General features: G+C 34.6%; 1 non-coding gene across 1 annotated transcript; it reads right to left on the bottom strand.

The window, feature by feature from the left end:
• Positions 1–3,769: 3,769 nt before the first annotated feature.
• On the bottom strand, positions 3,770–3,910 carry LOC119506611. The gene has a single exon (XR_005211024.1). It is a non-coding gene; the product is annotated as a U4 spliceosomal RNA (small nuclear RNA).
• Between the last annotated feature and the right edge of the window lie 18,557 nt (positions 3,911–22,467).

The following is a 22,467-nucleotide window of genomic DNA, read 5'->3' as shown; positions in this document are numbered from 1 at the left end:
CATGATATTAGTGATGGAAATAGTAACACATAAACCTCAACAGAATATAACATCATAAATGTAAATTGGTCAATTGATTCCTGGGTCTGCTTCAATAATGAAGTCAGTGACTGCAAAGAAGTTGCTAAATCACCTGAAAAAGAAACATTTTAGTAGATGCTTGATTAGGAAAGTATGGGGAATTCAAACTTAAATGAGCTGGAGATCCATTTGCTTCAGATCTTAGTGACTTTTCTTGGTAACCATGTAAACAGTGACTTGAAACCACAAAAGTTTCATATCATTTTAAAAGCAGCACTTTCAAAAACCAATGGAACTTGTATATAGAATAGCACAAAAGAAATCAGCGAGTTTAAAATTGATGAATTATATTGTTAAATGCAGAAAGTGATCATAAATATTCAGGCATCATGGGAAGTTGCACTTCTAGTTTACAAAAATAAAAAAAAATAGTTATGTTACACTTTCTCTAAAGCTTATAAAAAATAGCTGCAAATGTTATGACAAATATCAAGCACTGAATTAAAACAGAATGAGCTGTTGGCAAAACTCCTTCATCAGACAACATGTTGGGTATCATTCAATTACTATCACATTTATCTGGCTGCAGATTTTTTACTTTATACTTGGATGAAAACAGTTACATACAGGGGATGAATCAACCCTTGGCATTTTTGTGATACTATATGAAAAAAGATATGGTCACAAGATTTTGATTGGTTTATCACTGAAGTGCCTTGCTATAGGACCAAATGGTTTTTTCAGGAAATTATGTTGTAAACTGTGATGTAGGGTACAAAAATACTTATTAGGATCAATACCAATGGAATTATAGTTTTGTGTACAGCAAATAGTAAAATTACACATATAACCACAGGCCATTTTATTCACAGAATATGGATGTTAGTCAACAATATATTAATTCATCTTCTGATTTGCTTTAATGAATTAAATCTTTATGAGATTTTTCTTTCAATTTACTTAAAATTTGTGGTCTGTTGTATGCCACTCTTTAATTAAGTGGTTTATAGATGCAAGAAGCATTCAGAGCTCTATTCCACTGCTGTCCAGTAGCAGTGAGAAAAATTAAAGATCTCTGAATTGAAGTTTCCTCATCTCTATAATGAGACAATGACAACAAATTAATGGAAGTTTATGAAGAATGAAATGTTGTATATATAGTGTTTAGAATATTACAATATTAAATTCCCTGGTAATAGAACTAAATACATATCATAAATATACACACATTAATTTATACATATATACATGAGCATATATATGTGCAAACATATATATAAATATAGAAATGTGAGTGTGTGTCCATGGTGTGTGTGTGTGTGTGTGTGTGTGTTTGGATTTTCTATTGTAACTGATTTTTGAAGATCTATGGCAGAATCTCTAGTTTTCAACTGATGCCATAGATCCTGGTCCAGAAGTCTGCAGAATCAACACTCACCTCATTCTTCTCTGACATCAGATGTTGCAATAGTGGCTGTAAACTTGAATCTTTATAACCATTTGGGACAGGTGATGCTCTTCCCCTTACCTTCTCACTGGGCCTAAGCATGACAAAAGGAACTATTTTTTTTTTCTAATATTGTGAATTTGTGTCATCAGTGTAAATAACCATTGAATACAAGGATAAAGGATATACCTTTAGAAAACGATAAACAGTCTATGTTCGTATATAATGAAAACCATACATTTTATTTGTTTGTTGTCTCATTCTGTGAATCAGTGGCATCAGTGTAAATAGACACTGAAGTAAAGGATAGAAAGTATACTTTAGAAAACGAAAACTAGTCCTTAGTTTTCCAGTACTGCTATAACAAGGTACCACAGCCGAAATGTATTGTCTCAAGGCTATGGAGGCTGAAAGTCCCAAATTAAGGCATCTGTGGGGACATGCTTCCCCTTAGTGGGGAGAATCCGTTTCATGCCACTTTCCTGGCTTCTGGTGAGGGACTGCAAAATACAGCATCCCTTGGCTTGTGACAGCATAACTCATCTCTGCCCCCATCACATGGCCATCTCTCTCTGGGTTTCTGTCTCCTTGTCCAAATTGTCTCTCCCTATGAAGACAGCGGTCATGTTGGATTAGGGCCCACTGTATTCCAGTTTGGCCTCATGTTAACTAATAACATCTTCCATGATCCTATTTATAAATAACTTCACATTCACAGGTCTGGGGGTAAGGACTTTCACATGTCTTTGTGGGAGACATAATTCAAACCATAACAGAGGCTAATGTTTTAACCTAATATTTAACCTTGTGTTCATTTTCCACGTTTGACCTAGCATTTTTGTTTACCTTCTACATGTTTGTCAACAGGTTTTCTTTTTCTTCACTTTTTAAACTTCCTATAATGAAAAATCACAAGTAGTAATTTGTACAATCAACCGTCTTCAATAGTTGTCCACTCACATCAAATCTTATTTCATCTATTCCTCACACACTGTCCCCAAGCCTGCAGAATCCCAGCTCAAGTATTTTAAAGTGAAAATTCAGGTAAAATATCATTGCTTCTGTGAATAATTATAAAAGATTTTAGATTCTTTGTAAGAACTGCAAACCCTAATACCATTCTCAAAACTTAATACAATTAGTTATTACTCAAATAATTCATTAAATGTCAAGTCATAAATAAAACTGAATTTTGAGATAATGTCTTCTGTGATAAAGAGGGATTTACTTCTTTATATCCAATCTATGTGTCTTTCATTTATTTTTACTGCCTTATAGCACTAACTAGAAATTCCAGTGCAATTCTGAGTAGAAGTAGTGAGGATAGATCTTGTTCCCAAGTTTAGGGGGCATGTTCAGTCTTTCACCACTGAGTAAGATGTTAGTTGTAGGTTTTAGTAGATGTCCATTATTAGCTTGAAGAAGTCTCCCTGTACTGGTTTTCTGAGTGTTTTAATCACAAATGTGCATGTTAACTTACATCAAATGATTTTTTTCTGGAAGGATTGAAATGGTTTTATTGATTGTATCTAATATTCTGTTGTTATTCAACATGGGAAATTACATTGATTTTCAAATGTTAAATAATCTTGCATTTATGTGATAAGCAGTAATTGTCATATTATTATTCTTAATATATATTCCCCCAAAACTTTTTTGGAAACGTACATTGATAATCATTTTCTAGATCCATTATTTCATTGGTGATTGAAAAAATTGGATAGTACATTCTGTCATAATACCATCATTCCATCCTTAATTATCCAGTGGGATACTACTATAAACAAAATCTATTTACCGTACTCTGTTATTTGTCTAGTCTGAGATAAAAGTCCCCATTAATTTTGAAATCTACGCTGAGTTGTCATTGTAACATATTCAAGGTTCTTCTTACCCTTACACAGAGCTAGAATGCACCAGTTGTCCAAAGAACACTAGTTGTTTTAGTGCATAAACATACTAAAAGATGACAACTTCATTACTAAGTATGTTATTGCTACTGGGTTGGTCATTGCTTCTGAGTCTTATTAGTTAACAGTTCTAGGAAATAAGGTTAGAAGTATCCATTGGGGGCTCACACTAATAGTTATAATTCAAATTTAGAAATAAAGTTTTTTTGAATTTAGTTTAATTTATATTTCTTGCTCCTTATGCTGAAATATTAGTTCCTAATGACATTAAGTTATTTTCTCTAACTTAAAATATATAAATTAATATTTTAGAGTAAAATATTATAATATTTTGATTGCTGAATATTTATTTATTTATTTATTTATTTATTTTTATTTATTTTTAATTCAGTCTCCATAGAGACTGTCAAAAATGACCAAAGTCGACTATATTTCAAATCATCACAGCGGGGTATTGGGAAAAGTTTTCAATTAGCAATAATTACATCTCGGATAAACCTCCTTGGCTATGATACTGCTCCTGCTCAAAGCTGCTGAATATTTTAAAAGTTTAATTATTTCCAGTCATTTATTGTAGTTTTTATTTTGGATATGTTTCTTATTAAAAAAAAATAAAACTACATGTATTGGTCTTTAAGTGTAAAATGTCTCCTTTGGTAGGAAAATTTAGCCTATTATTTATGATTGTCCAAAAATAATAGTTTGACACTGTACTCACATGTTCTAAATAGATGAGATAACCATATTGAATGACATAATTCCCACTGCATGTTTTCAGACACCTCAGATAACATGTGAAATCATCAATAACCTGAATTTTAGGACAGTATTTTATTTTGCCCTCTTGGAGACTACGACTTGTGATGATAAAACTCTCAAAGGCAACTTTATTAATCCTAGAAAGAGATCTTCCAGATGAGATGCCACAAGTAGGAATAGCATAAATGATATCTGTGCTAACCAAAAGTAACTCCTCTACAGTGTCCCAGTGTGCTACATATGCCAGTGATGTCAGCATGAGGATATCCACATGGCATTTAAGATATCAATCAAAAATACCTTATCCAATTTGTTGGGTTTCTTTTTGTTTTAAAAGTCAAAGCAAATTGCACCCTCAGTCTGTCCATGATTTATGGAAATATTTGCTTCCAACTACTTCATGTAAAACAATGATACCATTTCTTCATTCTGCAATGTGTTCTTAAATCTACTGCAAGACTGCATATATGTCATTTACAGGAATACCAAAATAATCCCTGAATCTGAGAAGCCTGTAATTCTGCAGTGATGAGGTGATCCATCTGAGTTACTGAAAATTTATCAGCTACAAGTTTTGCACAATTGATGTAGAAACTTTTTTCATTTTTAATAATAAAAATATTTTGTGGTTTCAATTTTTCTTTCCTTACTCTAATGTGAGCCAGTTTTCTTTCCTTTATTCACTTTTCTTTCTCTTATTCTCCCTCTGGCTCTTTCATCTCTCCTTCCCACTTTCCTTCTTCCCTTTAAAACTTAGAATTACACTGGCATTTTAATTTCACTCATGAATTCATCATCTTTATTTGTCAAAATTAAATGCAAGTGAAACCCATGGTAGATTATATTTCTACTCATCACATATTCAATTTTTCTTTCCCTATGTCCTTTTCTGTAAAATGTTTATGATTTCTCATTCCATTGATGACATGCTTTACCTCATCACTTGCTTCAGGAAATGATATTTAAGTGGATTTGATCAATTCCAATTAGAATCTTTAAGCCCGAACCTGACGTGGGCCTGAGAAGCTTCCATGTAAAGGCTACACTTTCAGTCTGGTTTCCGTGATTAAAGATGACAGTGAGCTGAGCTGCAAGCCAAATTGCTAGGGACAGCAACAACAAATACAAATGATTATTGTTCTAAGCTGGAGATATCATGAATTAAGTATTGCCACCCTATAAACTAGCTTATCTTGACTTTTTCAGAAATTGATACATAACAGTTAGTTGCAGCAATAAAAAATTACCCATAACATATATGCATGCCTTTTGGTGTAGGAAGCATCAAGGAAACTTTTATTAACAGCTCAAAGCATAGTGATTCATATTAAGCAATGAGAAAAATATTTAATATTAACACATAAGATGATAACTGAGAAAGAAGATAACGTACTAAATAAGCTGGTGACTTAAAATAAGAGATTTGAAAACAGAATGTTATTAGGGTGACTTAGAGGTGTTTAGCTTAATTTGAAAAGAATTATAAGAAAGAGATGATCTCATAAAAGATTTAGCCAGACTGCAAGTGAGAATGCAAGGGAGAGAGAATTCAGAAATTCAGGGATTTGAAAAGTTATGAGTTGCAACTTATTTTCATATCCAATATTTTCATATGGCAATATATAAAACTTGGAGCTGTAGCAGCTGATTAGCAATGCTATCTTGGTGGTGGTCAGTGCATTCTTTATTAAAATTCAGATCAGATTGAATTAGCAGCCTAAAAATTATTTTAGTTGGGAAAAAATGACTGATGAAAATAAAAGAGAATACATCTATGGCTTCTCTTTTGATATCTAACAGATCCCAGCAATTAGTATAAGGAAAGATATCTGCAACAAAAATAATTGTGGGTATGGTTATCAGTACATGGATAGAAATGGAATCCAATAGTAAAATGTCAGCAATGCATTAAGGGCATTTTCTTTCAAAATACACCAGCTTGGATTAAAAGACAATCTTGTCTTTTGATTTTTTGAGGCTTAAAACAGACAAGCAAGTAAACAAAAGCACAACAAAACAATATAAAATGACAACAATAAAACCTCTGGGCCCCTGTATGCTATTCAAGGGAAACAGGACACAAAAGTACAATGTCCCCAGATATGTTCTCTGATCCCATTTTATACGATGTTGCCAAGGGGCCAAATGGACAAAGGAACTCCCAGAGGATGGAACCAAGGAATATGAAGACTAAGGAGTAGAGCCAGGTTCTAATTAAGAAATGCTCTCCACACCAGTAGGGGGGATCCTTGCATCATTAACAGTGGAATTCCAAAATCTCGATTTGTGGTAGCAGATATGTGCCTTATTTCCATTGTTTTTTAGTATAGTTATCCTCTTCCTGTTCCTCCGCTAATTGGGTTTGAAAAGGACAGGTACTTGCTTTAGTTAATAAGACTCAAAAAGGGGAACCACATCCACTCCTGATGTAGAGAGCATCATGAAGTCTCTTAAATTATTGGCATTAATGGATGGGACTTTGGGACATTTTTTCCTTAGAAAAGGGCTAATTGTGTTCCATATGTGTAATTGAAAAGAAATCAAATATTTGGTGTTCAATATAGAGAGCTGTCATAGATTATAAATAGTGTAATTTCATCAAACTTTTGGCATCCCTGCCTTTTGTTGCCTCTTCCCTGTGAGTGGATTTTATATCCCCACATCCTTTACATTGGGCTTGACCTTGTGTCTTGCTCCCACCAATGAAATGTGAGCAGAAGTGTGTCACCCACTTGTTAACATACCTTTAATTAACTTAATTCCCTTGTCACACTCACTTTCACTCTACCCCACTAATGCCTTCTAGGATCACCACTCAAATAAATCATTTGTCTTCAAATCCTTGTCTCAGGGTTGGCTTCCAGTGAAGCCCAACTTAGGACATGTACATACATATACGTACAATGTTCTCTCTCTTCTCTTGATCTCTCTCTCAAGCACATGCATGCATGCATGCACAAATAAGAAACAGAATTATAAATGACTTAGGATTTACAACCTGTTTTAGAAAGTTGAAAGAAATGAAGGATTTTCTAATATATTAACTCTAAATGCAGAATATTTTAACATTTTAATGGATTTAACATATCTAAGATTTTTAAATCATCAAATGATAAATTTTGGTATTTGTGTGCTATTATAAATCAGATGCTTCCTCTAAGTAAGCATTCATGTCTGTTGTATATATTATTATAAAAAATGTCTATTTTGGAGTCCAATGAGTTTGAATATTGCAAGATCAGATAGAAGAATTGCTATTACTTTGCAGTACTCTGTGGCTGAGCAGTTGTGCAGTGAAGAAAGAGTTTCAGAAACAAATGCTTTCTCAAAAAAGTGGGCAGTCCTTGATTATTTTCTAAGCCTTCCATTTGGAAAAGTTACATTTCACTTTGATATGTTGAAAATAAATCACTGTAGACAGTTGAAGCATTGTAACACTTAAAAAGTAAAAATGTTATGGATGGTCTACAAAGTCAGATATCATGTCTCAAAAATACATAGAAAAGTATTTAAAGAATAATCTTTTAGGTATATCATTTATTAAGTAATCATTTAGCAATTCATATAAATTTAATGGTTGACAATTACTTGAACATTAATTTTATTTGGTTTCTTTATCATCTTTAACTTTCTGTTTTTACCTCCTCATGATGTGATTTGTATGAAAGTTAAATCAGGGAAAGAAATGTATCTAATTGGAGATCAAACACTATTTAAATACCGTTCTTCCTCCTGTACATCTTTCATTAAGCCTGCAAACTTTGGATAGAGCAAGGAATCTGTCACATCTCTAATGTCCGTATATTAACTACTATCTTTGATTCTCTGAATTTGACAAAACCAAATAGCAACCACAAACTGTTTATTAGCACCTTCTCTAAAGTGGAAAACAGGGCACATAGCTGATCTGTCTCTACATTGATTGTTAAAATATGTGCTCCTAATGTTTTTCTGATCATATTTTCAAAATGATTTTGTTTTATATGATTAAATTACTTTTGGCTTACATAGCTTCTTTTATTTTCCCTGAAATTGCATAGAATTTTGGGTTCACAGTGTTTTAAATCGTAACAGAAAGTATTAAGCCAGGTTTTAATGGGGCTTTAATTTTATTTCCAAATTGTAATCAATTTCTTAAAGATGGGTCTCTGTTTCCCTAATGAGGACTTTGCGACTTTTCCACTAGAACATCTAGAAAAATGCAATTAACTATTAATTCTCTTAACACTGTCATGTGCAAAAGACAGATTATCTTCCAGCTGTTACTTCCACTCAATAAAAGTGAATGGAGGCATAGTGAGTGAAAAGTTCAGTGATAACTTGCATTTTGTCTAATAAAAAAAGAGAAATCCTGTCCCTATGAAAGAACACAAGGGAACAATTGTTCCTTTCCTGGTACTTTCTTTCTTCATACTAACAAGAACTCAGGCAAGCACCACTCAAGGCCCTGAGTTGAAATAAAGGTAATCAGTGCACTATTTACAGATGAGCCCTGAAAACCAGATAGGAAATACCAGTGGTACATTGCATTTTGAAAGTTATAATCTTTACAAGAACACAGCTGAAGTTGGGAGGATTGGTTTTTTACAGAGTTCGGAGCAAACCTGAGAACTCTGCATATCCTCTGTCATATGACATGGAACTTTGCCATGTCTGCTGGTCCTTCTCTGCCATGTTTTGTTGCTTTCAGGTTCTAGCTTCAGTGGCTCCCTCTCTCAACTTCTTTGTGTGAGCTTCTCTTAATTTCATCTCTTAGCTTCTTTATGTGTTTTATCCTCTTATAAAGACTCCAGCAAGAGGATCAAGACCCACTCTGATTGTGGCTGGTCACATCTCATTTGAATTAACCTAATCAAAGGGTCCCACCCACAATAGGTCTACACCCACAGGAATAGGTTAAAAGAACATGGTCTTTTCTGGGGTACAAAACAGCTTAAAACTACCACACTCCACTTCCTGGACACCAAAAAGTCATGTTCTTTCCATATGCAAAATATATGCTTTCCATCACAATACCACAAAAGCCTTAAATCATTTCAGTAACAAGATTAAGTACAAAGGCTCATCAAAATCAGTTACAGGTGTATCTGTCCTGGGGCAAAATTCCCCTCAGACTGTGAAATGTGAAACAAACTTCAAACTACCACATTGGGTGTGTAACTTTTTATATACTCCATCATTTCAAAGTTGCTGAGTCAGTGGTGGGAGATATAAAGAAGTGTTTCCTAAAGAAAGAAATAAAGATGTCTCATAATGATACCCAAATGAAACTAAATGTACTATACTAAGCAGTTCCAAATGCAGGAATGACTGACTGCATTCTCTAGGCTAGACCTATTACAGTTCCTTTAAAATCTGTGCTGAGTCATTAACTTCGGGTCTCCAGGAGACCTTGAAAGGATCTGGTGTTACTTCACTGACTGATTATTGCTACCCAAAACACTTTGTCATGATATTAGGATAATGCCCCAGTGGTTTTCAGTCCTCTGTCCATGAGATTCCATCGTACTTGCAAGATTGACTCATTTTTCTGTGTCTAATCAGAAATGGACCACTCTCCCCAAGAGATTGTAACATAGACATGAAGCATTTGCCAGTAATCACACTTCTCCTACCAAACTTGCATTCATTTAACACTTTTTACAACCTCTCTAAAGGAAAAGTGGTTTGTGAGGATAAGAATCAATCATAATTCCATTATCCATTTGGGGTGGATTCCATGAATAGAACCTTCTGTGTTATTTAAAATCAGCATTTAATAATAAGTGGCACAATTTTTATAGTGACTTCTCACAGAACATTGTAAGCATTTCATGTTCAATCTTTTATAACTTGAAATTAATTTCTCTGAGAAAGACACACATAAATGCCACTGAGACTTCCTTGAAAACAATCATGATTACCAGTCATGAGTTTTGAGTTCTGTTTTTTTTTTTTTTTTCCTCCCAGAGAGTAGGAGAAAATCATTAAATGTGTTGTGAATAAAAAGATTTGTAGCTTATGAAAAGATGTGATGATAAGTATTATTGTAAAACTGTGTTTACCATATTTTTTTCTTTCCAAACAAGGCAACATTCATTAATATTTTATATGAGATTTAATGACATACATAATTTTATGTACTTATAATTAATATCTTTGAGTATAATATCACTATGCTCCATATTATTAAATGATATTTAGCACATAATTATTAAATTTCTCCTGATACTCCATTTTATGGATGCACAATAGTTTATTTAGATATCCCCCCTATTGTTGGAATTGTTTCTTATTTTTTAATTAATATTGTTGTGAATATTTTAAGGCAAAATAGGTCAACATGAAAAACTAAAAGCAGAGTTATGGAAATAAGAGTGACATAGGTTTATCTTCTCTGATCACGTTTATTCCTGTTTGTTTTTTTTCACCCCCTCAATCAACTCCTTGTTGATTCTACTAGATGTTAATAATAATCAATGCTTACACTGTCTGTTAGTTGTCAAACATATATTAACTTGTAAGTGACATATATTCCTGAATGCATTTAATTCTCATTTTACGGATGAGGAAACTGAGACATAAGTATAATGATAAGGTTCACAAAGCTGCCTAAATAATAAAAAACAAAATTGAGATTCAAAAAATAATAATAAAGTTACCAACTGTAGGCCCTGGGCTTGATGACAATACTATGTGGACTCTGATTCAATACTCAATGCATGGGTGGGTTTATATTTCATGGGAAACCAGGAACTGCTGCTGGAGCCTGTAAAGGATCCACATATACATAAGCTTCATGTTTATGAAAAGTACTTACTGGGATGAGGTTCCAAAGACTTCTAGGCCACATTGTTTACCTGATTGGAGCCTGGGAGGAAACCACTTGTTGAGGGCAACTCAGCTAGATAAGGGCTCACTCAACCTCATCTGCTAACAGCTCTGTGGATATAGATGACACATGTGGACTGGAAAATAAGCTAAATTTCTCAATGTGAACTGCTTAATAGTTTCCATTTGTCTGGGATTTCAAAAAGGCAAACTAGGAGTATAAAATACGAAAGCATTATAAAACAATCTTTAAAGGGCTCAGGACCAAGAGTGTTTAGCTTATGAGTTTATTTCTTTATAAAATTTAATGTTTTGAGAAGTAAACACTCCTGTTATATACTGTTTTATAATACAGATAAGGATGGACAATTTATAAAATGCCTTCCAATTTCTAAAACATATGTCATAGTTTGTTAGGAAGCTAATGTGAAATTAGCAGAAAGAATGTAAAGAAAATGACAAAGTTTACTGTGTGACACAAAAGAATATTTGTATAAATTAAGTTATGGTGCAAGGTTCTGTAGATAGGCAAGCTATAAAAAGGTAAATCCTTCTCAAAAGAGCATAGAGGGGGAGAAGCTAAGATGGCGGCTAGGTGAGACAGGGCAAAAAAACACCTCCATGAAAAATACTAGATAAAAACCAGAAGGTGACCCAGAATACCAGTTTCAGTGATATACCAGCTGGACAAGGTCTGCTAGAACCACAGGGGCCATACACTTGGTGAAACCAGGAGTCTGCAATCTGAAATGAGTGAGTAAGCTGGCTGAAAGACCCACAGCCATGCTGCAGTGTGGGGAAGCCAGGGGTTGGTGTTTGGAGATGGACTGGTTCTTTAAAAAAAAAAAAAAAAGGGAAAAACCCAGGAGCGGCTGCAGTTGCGATGGTGGGAACCACACAGTGAAGCACGGCAAGTGTGGGCTGAGCCGGCCGCTCAGTGTCTGGCATGGAGGATAGCCCGCTGCAGATTCCCTCAGGGCCAGGGTAGTGGAGGGGAGAGCCAGAAGGAGAAAGAAACCCCATAGCTTGCAGCTGGCTCCCTGGTGGACTGGAGACACTCCTGTCCAGGGCCATGCCCACAACCCAGAGCTGCACCAGTCGTCCTGGAGCTGGGAAGAAGGAACTGTGTGTAGGGAGGGTTGAGATGCGACATTCAGTCATCTTTGCATCAGGCTGAGAGCGTCTCTGCACAGCCCGGCAGCCCGGGGCTTCCCTTGAGGGATGATACACACTAGTGACGTAGCACAGCCTTCCCTCAGCAGAGGTACTGGAAGATCACAGCTGAGAAGGGGGGCCCACTCAGAAAACCCAGGGACACTACATCAATGCTGGTGGTTTGTGGGTCAGTGACAGAGAGGGTCTGGGGCAGAACTGAAATGAAGGCTTAGACTCTTGCAGCAGCCTTGAATCTCTGGGAACACCTGGGGGGGGGGTTGAATATTCAAGCTGCCCTGCCTCCCTAGCCACCTGGACACATGCCCCACATTCAGGGCAGACAGCTCCAGCAACACACCCAAACTGAGTTCACCAATTGAACCCCACAAGAATCATTTCCTCACACAAGGACAAAGTTGAGGAGAACTGACTTGAGGGGTATTGGTGACTCACAGATGCCATCTGCTGGTTAGTTAGAGAAAGTGTACGCCACCAACTTGTAGTTCTGAAAAATTAGATTGGTATTTTTTTTTATGACTTGAAAGAACCCTATCAAGCAAAGCAAATGCCAAGAGGCCAAAAACAACAGAAAATCTTAATGCATATTAAGGATCAAGAGTGTTTAGCATATGAGTTTATTTTTTTGTAAAATTTAATGTTTTGAGAAGTAAACACTCCTGTTAATACCAGAACCCAATTCCAAACACCCAAATCAAAACATCAGAAGAGACACAGTACTTGGCACAATTAATCAAAGAACTACAATCAAGGAATGAAAACATGGCAAAGGATATAAAGGACATGAAGAAGACCATGGAGCAGGATATGGGGGACATGGGGAAGACCCTGGAAGAGCATAAAGAAGACATTGCAAGAGTAAATAAAAAAATGGAAGATCTTATGGAAATAAAAGAAACTGTTGGCAAAATTAAAAAGACTCTGGATACTCATAATACAAGATTAGAGGAAGTTGAACAATGACTCAGTGTCCTAGAAGTCCACAGAACAGAAGATGAGGGAACAAAAGAAAGAATGGAGAAAAAAATCAAAGGGATCAAAGTGGATCTCAGGGATATGATAGATGGAATAATGCATCCGAACTTAGGACTCATTGGTGTCCCAAGGGGAAGAGAGGGGTGAAGGTCTGGAAAGAGTATTTGGAGAGATTGTTGGGGAAAACATCCCCAGCCTTCTACACAGTATGAATACACAAAGCATGGATTCCCAGTAAATTCCAAATAGAATAAATCCAAATAGGCCCACTCTGAGATATATTCTGGTCAGACTCTTGAGTGCTGAGGAGAAGGAGCAGGTTCTGAGAGCAGCAAGAGAAAAGCAATTCACCACATACAAAGGAAACAACATGGGACTGGGTTGTGGCTGCTCAGCAGCCACCATGGGGGTGAGAGGGCAGTGGTGTGACATATTTGGGATTCTGAGAGAGAAAAATTTCCAGCCAAGAATGTTTTATCCAGCAAAGCTGTCCTTCAAATTTGAGGGAGAGCTTAAATTTTTCACAGACAAACAAATGCTGAGAGAGTTTGCCAATAAAAGACCTGCCCTACTTCGGATGCTAAGGGGAGCCCTACCAACAGAGAGATGGGGAAGGGAGAAAGAGATATAGAGAATTTTAACAGACATATATAGAACCTTACATCCCAGATCACCAGGATACTCATTTTTCTCTGGTGATCACGAATCTTTCTCCAGAATGGAGCATATGCTGGGACATGAAACAAGACTCAATAAATTTAAAAAAAAAAAAAACAAGAACAAAAACTGAATATATTCAAAGCACCTTCTCTGACCACAATGGAATACAAATAGAAGTCAATAATTTTTGAACTGTAACTCCACCATTTACTTCCTACATGATATAAAATACACAAACTCTAATGACAAATTGGTGGTTTTGAACTCAATGTAAATTATGTAATTTTTGACAAGAACTATATAAAGGTGGGGGAATGGAGGAGTATAGGAACAAAGTTTATGTGTCCTATTGAAGTTAAGTTGGTATCAAAGAAAAACAAGATTGTTATGGATTTAAGAGGTTAAATTTAAGACCCACAGTAAACACAAAGAAATTACCAGAGAATATGACCATAGAGATGAAAAGTAGAGTATGGGTTAAGAGAAATGGGGGAAGGGGCAATGGGGAGTTAAGAAATGAGTGTAGGGTTGCTGTTTGAGGTGAAGGGAAATTTCTAGTAATGGATGGTGGGAAAGAGATAGCATTACAACATGTTAAATGTGATTAATCCCACTAATGGAATGCTAGGGAGGGGGTGGGATGAGAAGATTTAGGCTGTATATATGTTTCCACAATTGAGGAAAAAAAAAAAAAGAAGACAGTCTAAATAGATGACAATTGAATGCCAAGGATGACCCTGGATGGGATCTGAGGATGCAGGACAGGAGGCTCAAAGGGACACAGTTGAGACATAAGGAAAAAAAAAAATAAGGAAATATAGAATGTAAGCTTTGTATCAATGTTGAATCTCTTGTACTTCTTAGCTGCATTTCATGGGATTGCATAAAAGAATCTTCTTGTTCATGGGAATTGTATATGTGAATTATAGTGTTTGTTCAAGGATGTGTGCAGCTAGCTCTCATGTTCAGAAGACAGAGCAATAGATGATGGATGACAGATAGAGAGGGAGGGAGGGAGGGAAAGAAATAGCAGTGTGACAGCATGTTAAAGTTGGTGGATTGAGGTATTGGGGGGGGTCAGGGTATGCTGGAGTTCTGTGTATGGGGTTTGTATTGTTTTTGCAACTGTTCCTATAACTTTGAATTTATTTCAAAATAAAATTTTAAAAAAAAGAGCATAGAGGGTGGATATGATTATAATTAATGTTGTAATGAGATTTAGGAAAATTTAAAGTGATGCTAAATTTTATCTAAATAAATAAGTTAGAAAAATAGGCATTATACTAATAAAATTAATGAAGATATGGGATTAACGCCCTGCTATACATTTATATGTACAGAGACAAAATACTGATAAAAGGAGAATCCTGGCATAAGAAAAGGGAAACATATTGATGAAACATTGCATTTAGAAACTGACTGAAGTAATTTTATGTGTAGAATATATGATAAAGGTAGATTTTAATGCAATAACAGGCAATAATTTTTTAGTTAACAATTGCTAATTTGATTAGTGGTGATGAAAATAATAATGAACTTTGCTCATTTCACCTCCCACAATTAAGAAAATTGTAGAATAAATGTTTGAGAATACATTGAAATGTTCTTAAATTTTTGAAATTTAAATAAAATATATAAAATTTCTTTTATTTAGATTTTTCAAGAGTTGGTGTCTGAAAGTTGTCAGTGTCATACATTGGAACAATTTTTTTGATAATAAAAACTAATGTTTTACAGTGAATAATTATTTCTTTAAACTTTACCTTTTATGTGGAAATGCTCTTAAAATATCTTTGGAGAACTGAAGCAAAATACATTCCCCACAAAGGTCTCCCTCTTCCCAGGAATGTTCAATAGTTAAAGCACTGATTGCCATTAATTTTCTTTGGGAAATTTTGAAATCAATATAACTGCAAATATAATAGTTTTTTTGTGAACAAGTGCACTAATTTAAACCATGAATAATTATGGGATCTGATATTTACTTAGCAAAATAATTATGAAATTAATGACATATTTATATCCTTAGTCACACAGGGAAGATACATTTTATATATAGTATAACACCATTGCTATTATTAGTTAATAATAATTGTATTAATATTATTATATTATTATATTATTGATAGTACATTTAATATTATAATATAATGTCATTTTTAAATAAAGCAAAAGTATTGGTCTACGCTTCATATTTAAAAATTGAAGTAATTGAGAAAATGTTGTATTTCTCCATGGACCTGTCCTTATGTCTAAACTCTCAGTAAAAAAGTGAGTTTCCAACACACTGATTAGCTGTTTGATGTAAACTTTATTTACACCTGTGTGTGAGTGTGTGTGTGTGTGTGTGTGCACACACATATGTATAATCTGGATTTTGATAAGAGAAGCCTAGTCTATCATAAAACCATGCTAGGAACACATATTCTAAAAGTTTCAATTGAAGTTACTTTAACCTTAAATTTATAGTTTCCAATTTCTTTTTAACCACAAATAAATCCAATAAATATGTGAATATTTTGAGACTTCTAATTGGAAGAGAGTAATAGTTTAGTGTCAATAATTTGAAAGAGGACACATATATTCCTTTCAATAGTGCATAAAGTAGAATAAAGACTCTTTCCCCTATTTTTAAATAACATTTGTCAAATTAAGAAAAAAACTGAAAGGAAAAACAACATCTTAACTTCTGAGGCATGTCTAAAATTTTACTAAACATATTGGGTACCTCCTTCCAAATACTGATCATAGTCATGACCACCTTCTAAAACTCGGGCCCTTAATTCTTGACTCTCAGCTAGACTTTAACAATTTAACAAGCTCACTACTTACTTAAATTCATAAAATTCTAAAATGAACACAAGCCTTGCATTCTAACTTTTCTTTCTTTCTCTTCTATATTCCTTATGTCATTGATTTTCATATTTTACAGTAAATCACCAATGAGTACTGAGCAAATATCTTTCAATAGGACTCAGTAAACTACATTTGAACAGACATGCCAAGAGAGTCTTAATCTGGTCTTTCCTGCTCTAAATCTTAGAAATATCATTGATATTATTGTATTCATTGACACAAACAGAGAATCCACTTATTAAATGGCATGGACTTCTCATTGTATTTCCTCTGTGTTTCAAGAAGCAGGATGCAGAAACTTTGTTAGTTAAGGGCTGTGACGGCACCTGACACTGTTAGTATATTATTGGTCAAAGCAGTCTCAGAGCTTGCCCAGATTCAAGAGAGTGGAAGGATATACCCAATTTTTAATGAAGAAAGAATGAAGCTATATTGCCAAAGAGCATGTGGGAAGGGGGTTAGAGGGGCAGTCACTTTTGTAAAATACAATCTGCCACACAATCTGCTTAAAATGATTTTTACACCTGGACTGCATGCCCATTTTCAATGTCCATTCCAACTTAAATGGATCACTTGTGAGAAAACATTTTCTAATGGTGTGTTTTGATACAGAAACAGTATGAACCATTATGACCACCTGAAAGACCTAACACTATAGTGTCAGAGATTTTTTTTAAATAAGAAAACAAACAAAATTCCATATTAATTTCAATTACAATGATGCTGTGAAGTCTGGGACCAATCTAATTCTCTTTCTTTTCTAGTTTCCCTTTTAGTTTGTTAACCTGCTTGCTTTTAGTGTGAATTGTCAGTGAAAGATTTTAGGATATTTTCTTTATCCTTATTATTGCAGAATTTTCATAAGAGTTTGAGAAAGAATCTTTATAGCTCACTGTGCTGGGTAATTACTAGGCCTTTTCCATCTAAAGATCTTGTGCTTTAATGCAGTAGAGTAGAATTTCATTGGTGAATTTCTCCTCTTCAATTTCTGTGTTTTTCTCTTTCTATATTACATGTTATACAGTTGTTGAAATGTCAATTGATAGATTATCTATGGCTCTTTTCTTTTCCACAACTTTAAATCTTTGTCATTTGGTTCTGTGTTCTGGAAAATTTTCTCACCATAACTGCAAAGCTTCTAATTTTTTTTTTTTCATGTTGCTCTGTGTTTGGCAGTTATTTTTAGCTCTAAGAATCTTTTCATACGCTTCTATTCTATTGTCTCCAGTTGAATTTCAGTGATTTCTAATTTTATCAGTTTTTTTTTTCTGTTTTTACATACATTATCTTGATTTCGGCTCAATCATTTTTGCATCCATTTAACTTAGTAATTATCTGTCATATTTTAAGTTTTGTTCATTTATATGGTACTCCTTGGTAGTCAGTGGATTGTTAAGATTGGGAAAATTTGTAAGCTAATTAAATTTTTTTGTAAGATGATAAGTTGGTAAGATGGTACCAACTGGGAGGCTTGTATTTGGGCAAGTTGTGTGATTTCTTCTTCACAGATGGAGCAACAGATATTAAATATGTACACTAAAGGGAAATAAAATAAAATAAAATAAAACAGAAAAAATATATGAAACACTGGTTTCCTGGACATTGGACATCAGGCAATGAAAGTCAGTGATCCCTGAGAGGAGGCAAACAGATGAGGTGAGCCCTGTGACTGCCTCTGCTGACTACCCAGAGAGAATTCCCAGGCCACAGGGCAGTATGTGGGAAACGCAGAGCTCAGCAAAACCACTGATCTGAGAAGATGTATTTAGGACTCTGAGGAGGTCATGGCATTTTTAATTCAGCTAAATTAAAGAAGTCTCAAATTAATGCAGAAACATGCTAGGATGTGGACTGAAAATCTCAATATGATAAAGATGCCAATTTTTATAGTTTCCACAGAATTGTAGATACCAATTAGCTGATTCTAAAATTCATCTGGAAATGAAAAAGATGTATAATAGCCAAAACAACTTTGAGAATAAAGATAACAGTTGGAGGACTTACCCATAGTTTAAGATACAGTGGTACCTCGGTACTCATTGTTAATTGGTTCCAGGAGGTGCGATGAGCACCAAAACCGATGAGTACCAAAGAAATTTTCGCATAAAAAATAATGCAAATAAATTTAATGCATTCCCAAACCAAATAAAATGCACATTTTTAAGGCAATATGTAAAAAGATATGGTTGTATATCATTACATTACATGAGAAATAAACCTAAAAATTAATAAATACTTAAACTAAATAAAATAAAACCTTCACTTTAGCTGTACTGAGAAAAGTCCATGGCCTAATGGGATGGTGGGAGGAGAGCGGTGAGGGGGAGAGGTTACATGGAGTGATGTTTAGAAGGAGAGTCCCCCCCAACAGAACATGAGGCACTTGCACTTCAGGTGTTCTTTCTCTTTTCTGCCTTTTTTCAACTTGTACCACAGGCTCTGACACACTCTTTGTCACCTTCATTAAAAACATAACCACTGAGGACTGCTTCTCTCTTCTTTTCAGGATTCCTAAAAAATGTGAAATTCTTAGGTCATTCCATAAATTCATATTTCTTCTCATCAGAGATTTGTCCAGAGGGTACTTCTCCACAAAATTTTAAGTTCTGCATTTCTTTTTATCAAGAAACTGGGGACCTTTCCCCTTATCTCCTCTGACCTGAAGAAATCTCCTCAGCTACCTCTTGTGGCTGCTTCTTCTGCAGTTTCTGTAGCTGCTCAATGCTGAGCTCTTCACGTTCCTCCACCAACTCCTCAACATCATTTTCTTAATCACTTCTTTATTCTTAATGATGCTGGAGACTATTTTTCTAGTCATACTGTATTTCCTAGCAAGATCAGTAATGTGAATAACACTCATATTTTCCTATTGTTTATTTTCTTTCCTCAGCGGTGTTGTGAAGTAATTTTCTTTTCTGCTCAATGCTCTCACTGCTCATTTTCTCAGGACCCATGATGAGAAATCAAGTGCAAAAATACACAAAATGACCACAGAAGCTAAGATAAGACCACAAGGGGATGTGCACAGGGCAAGAGCTACTGCATGATTAATGTCTGACCCTTTGTTTCAGCTGGAAAGGGCAGTGAGTCATGAGGCAACTGACGTTTGCATGTCAAGTACCAAACAAATGATGAGTACTGAGACAAAAGTTTGCATCAAAACACATTGAGTACCAAATTTGAGGAGTTGCAAAGCAGTTGAGTACCAAAGTACCACCGTATTATACAGCCACAATAATCAAGACAGTGTGGTCTTGGCAGAAGGATGGATACATACATTAATGAAACAGAATAAAATTTATAAATAGACCCACACAAATGTGGGAGGGCATGTTGGTGAAGATAGATTCTTTCAACAAATGATGATGGAACAATTGGATATTTATAGACAAAAAATAAACTTTTATGCACACCTTGCAACATAAAGAGAAATTCGAAATGTATCAAACACCTAAAAGTAAAAAAATAAAACTAAATTTTTTCAAGAGGAATATATAAGATAAATATTTCTGAGTTTGGGTTAAGCAAAGATTTCATAGATATGAAACCAAAAGTAGAATCAATGAAAGGAAAACTAAGATTTCATCATAAACTCATAAATTGAACTTCATCAAAATTCAGAACTGCAGTATTCAAGAACAGTCTTAAGAGAATGAAAACACTGTCTGCAAACTAGGTGAACATATTTGCACAATACAAATCTGATTAATAACTTGTACCAAGAATACATAAAACTGTCTCAAAACTCAGTAATAAAACAACTACACTCCAATGCAGAAAAATTTGAACAGCCAACACAGTCCACTACATAACTTTTACAGATAGAAAATATAAGGACAAGAGAAGATGTTTACATTATTAGTCATTAGAAATGCAAATTAAAACCATAATGAGATATAAATAAACACATACTTGAATGACTAAAATAAAAAGATTGACCCTTGAAAATGTTGCCAAGGTTTTGAAACAACTCACCTGTCACGCAATGCTGGGTGGAAAGTAAAATGACACAACCACTTTGTAAATAATAATGGCATTTTCCTTAAATTATAAATGTGTTCCTGGTATATGATATAGCCATTTAACTTCTAGGTATTTATGCCAGAAAAATGAAAGACTACACAAATGTTCATAAGGATATTATTTGTTTTAACAAAATCTTAGAAGCAGCCCAAATACCCATCAAGTGAATGGATAAATTAACATTGGTATTTGCATAATATCAAATAATTCTGTTCAGCAATTAAAAGACACAAACTGTTGATACTTTCATCAACATGGCTGGATCTCCAAACAATTTTGGAGTTTGAGAAAACAGAGAATGTATCTGGCTTGAGTCTATTGATTTATAATTATAGAAAATGTGAATTAACCTATAGTAACAGATACAAATCAGTGTTTTTCAGAGGATGGTGGTGAGGATATGTAGCAATGGGCTTGAAGGAAGTTAAAAAAGAAGCAAGAAGAAAATTTGAGGGGTGAAATATATGTCTGTTTAATTTTGGTAATTATTTCACAGGAAAATACATATGCCAAAATTTTTCAAATTAAATACTTTATAGATGTGCAACTTATTGTATTTCAATTATATCTCAAATAGCTTTTTAAAATATCAAGGTGAGAATATTCTAACATAATACATTCCAGTATGTTAGCTACTATCCATATGTGGCTATTTAAATTTAAATGTAAGTTAATTAAAATTAAATGTATTAAAGTCTCAGTTCCTCAGTAGCACTGAGGCATTTCAAGAGCAAAGTTAAGTGTGGTTATTGGTGACCATATTGGACAGCACAAATATTGAACATTTTCATCATCATAGAATGTTCTAACTGACAGTGCTATACTGAGATCTTAAAATCCTTCAGATCTAGCACCCATGTATTATTGCTAACAAAAACACAATTAGAGGATTCATATGGAATTTTCTATCCTTCAGACTCCTTGACTTAAGAACTATTCATTTAAATAATAAAATATAAAACATATTTTAAAATCACAAAATATAATTTTAATGAAAAAATATATTTCAATCATGCTTAGGTTTTTTTAATCAACGAAAACAAAATCTAATTTATAGACCATTATGATTAAATAATATATCCATTAGGATTCAGACAGGAAAAAGAAGCAATTCTGATTCCATGTTTGATTTTTTTTTTAATAGAAATCATTTGGTGGCTTAGAGCTATGTACCCCAGGAAAAGCATGTTCTTAAACTTAATCCATTCCTGTGGTTGTGAGCCCTTATAAATAACACCTTGTGATGAGAGTATGTAAATTAAGGTGTGACCCCAGTGAATCAGGATAGTACATAATCCTGTTACTGAAGAACTTATAGGGAAGGCCACAGAGAGAGAAAAAAGCTACACAGAGAGAAAAAGCCATAACAAGTAGCCAGAAACTGGAGATCAACAGAGCCAAGAAGCTAGGAGTGGCTTTGGCACATGACAGAAAAGCCAAAGACCAAGTATCCCTAACAGCCAACCCCAGAATGCAACAGTCTTCTGGGAGGAAGCATCACCTTGATGACATCTTGAATTTGGACTTCTCCTAGCCTCAAAACTGTGACCCAATAAATTCCCAGTGATAAGCCAATCCAGGAAACTAAAACAAAGCCTTTGAAGCTTAGTCATATCTGAAGGGTTGGGGCTTGCAGGTCAGGAAAACTGCCACTGACAAACTCAGGAAGTCACCTTGCAGAACCCAAGTCAGTGCCTGTGGGAAACTACTTGCCATCTAGCTCTATCGGTGGCAGTAATACTCGTGGTTACCAAGGGTTTGGCTAGTGCACAACTGGGAAGCTCTAACTAGCTTTTCACTGCACGGCAATGATGCCTCTAATCGTCTTCTGAG

This window comes from Choloepus didactylus, chromosome 11 (assembly GCF_015220235.1).
Source record: "Choloepus didactylus isolate mChoDid1 chromosome 11, mChoDid1.pri, whole genome shotgun sequence".
NCBI lineage: Eukaryota > Metazoa > Chordata > Mammalia > Pilosa > Megalonychidae > Choloepus > Choloepus didactylus.
Note: the sequence above shows the minus strand (reverse complement) of the source record. Positions and strands in the feature narration are given on the sequence as shown.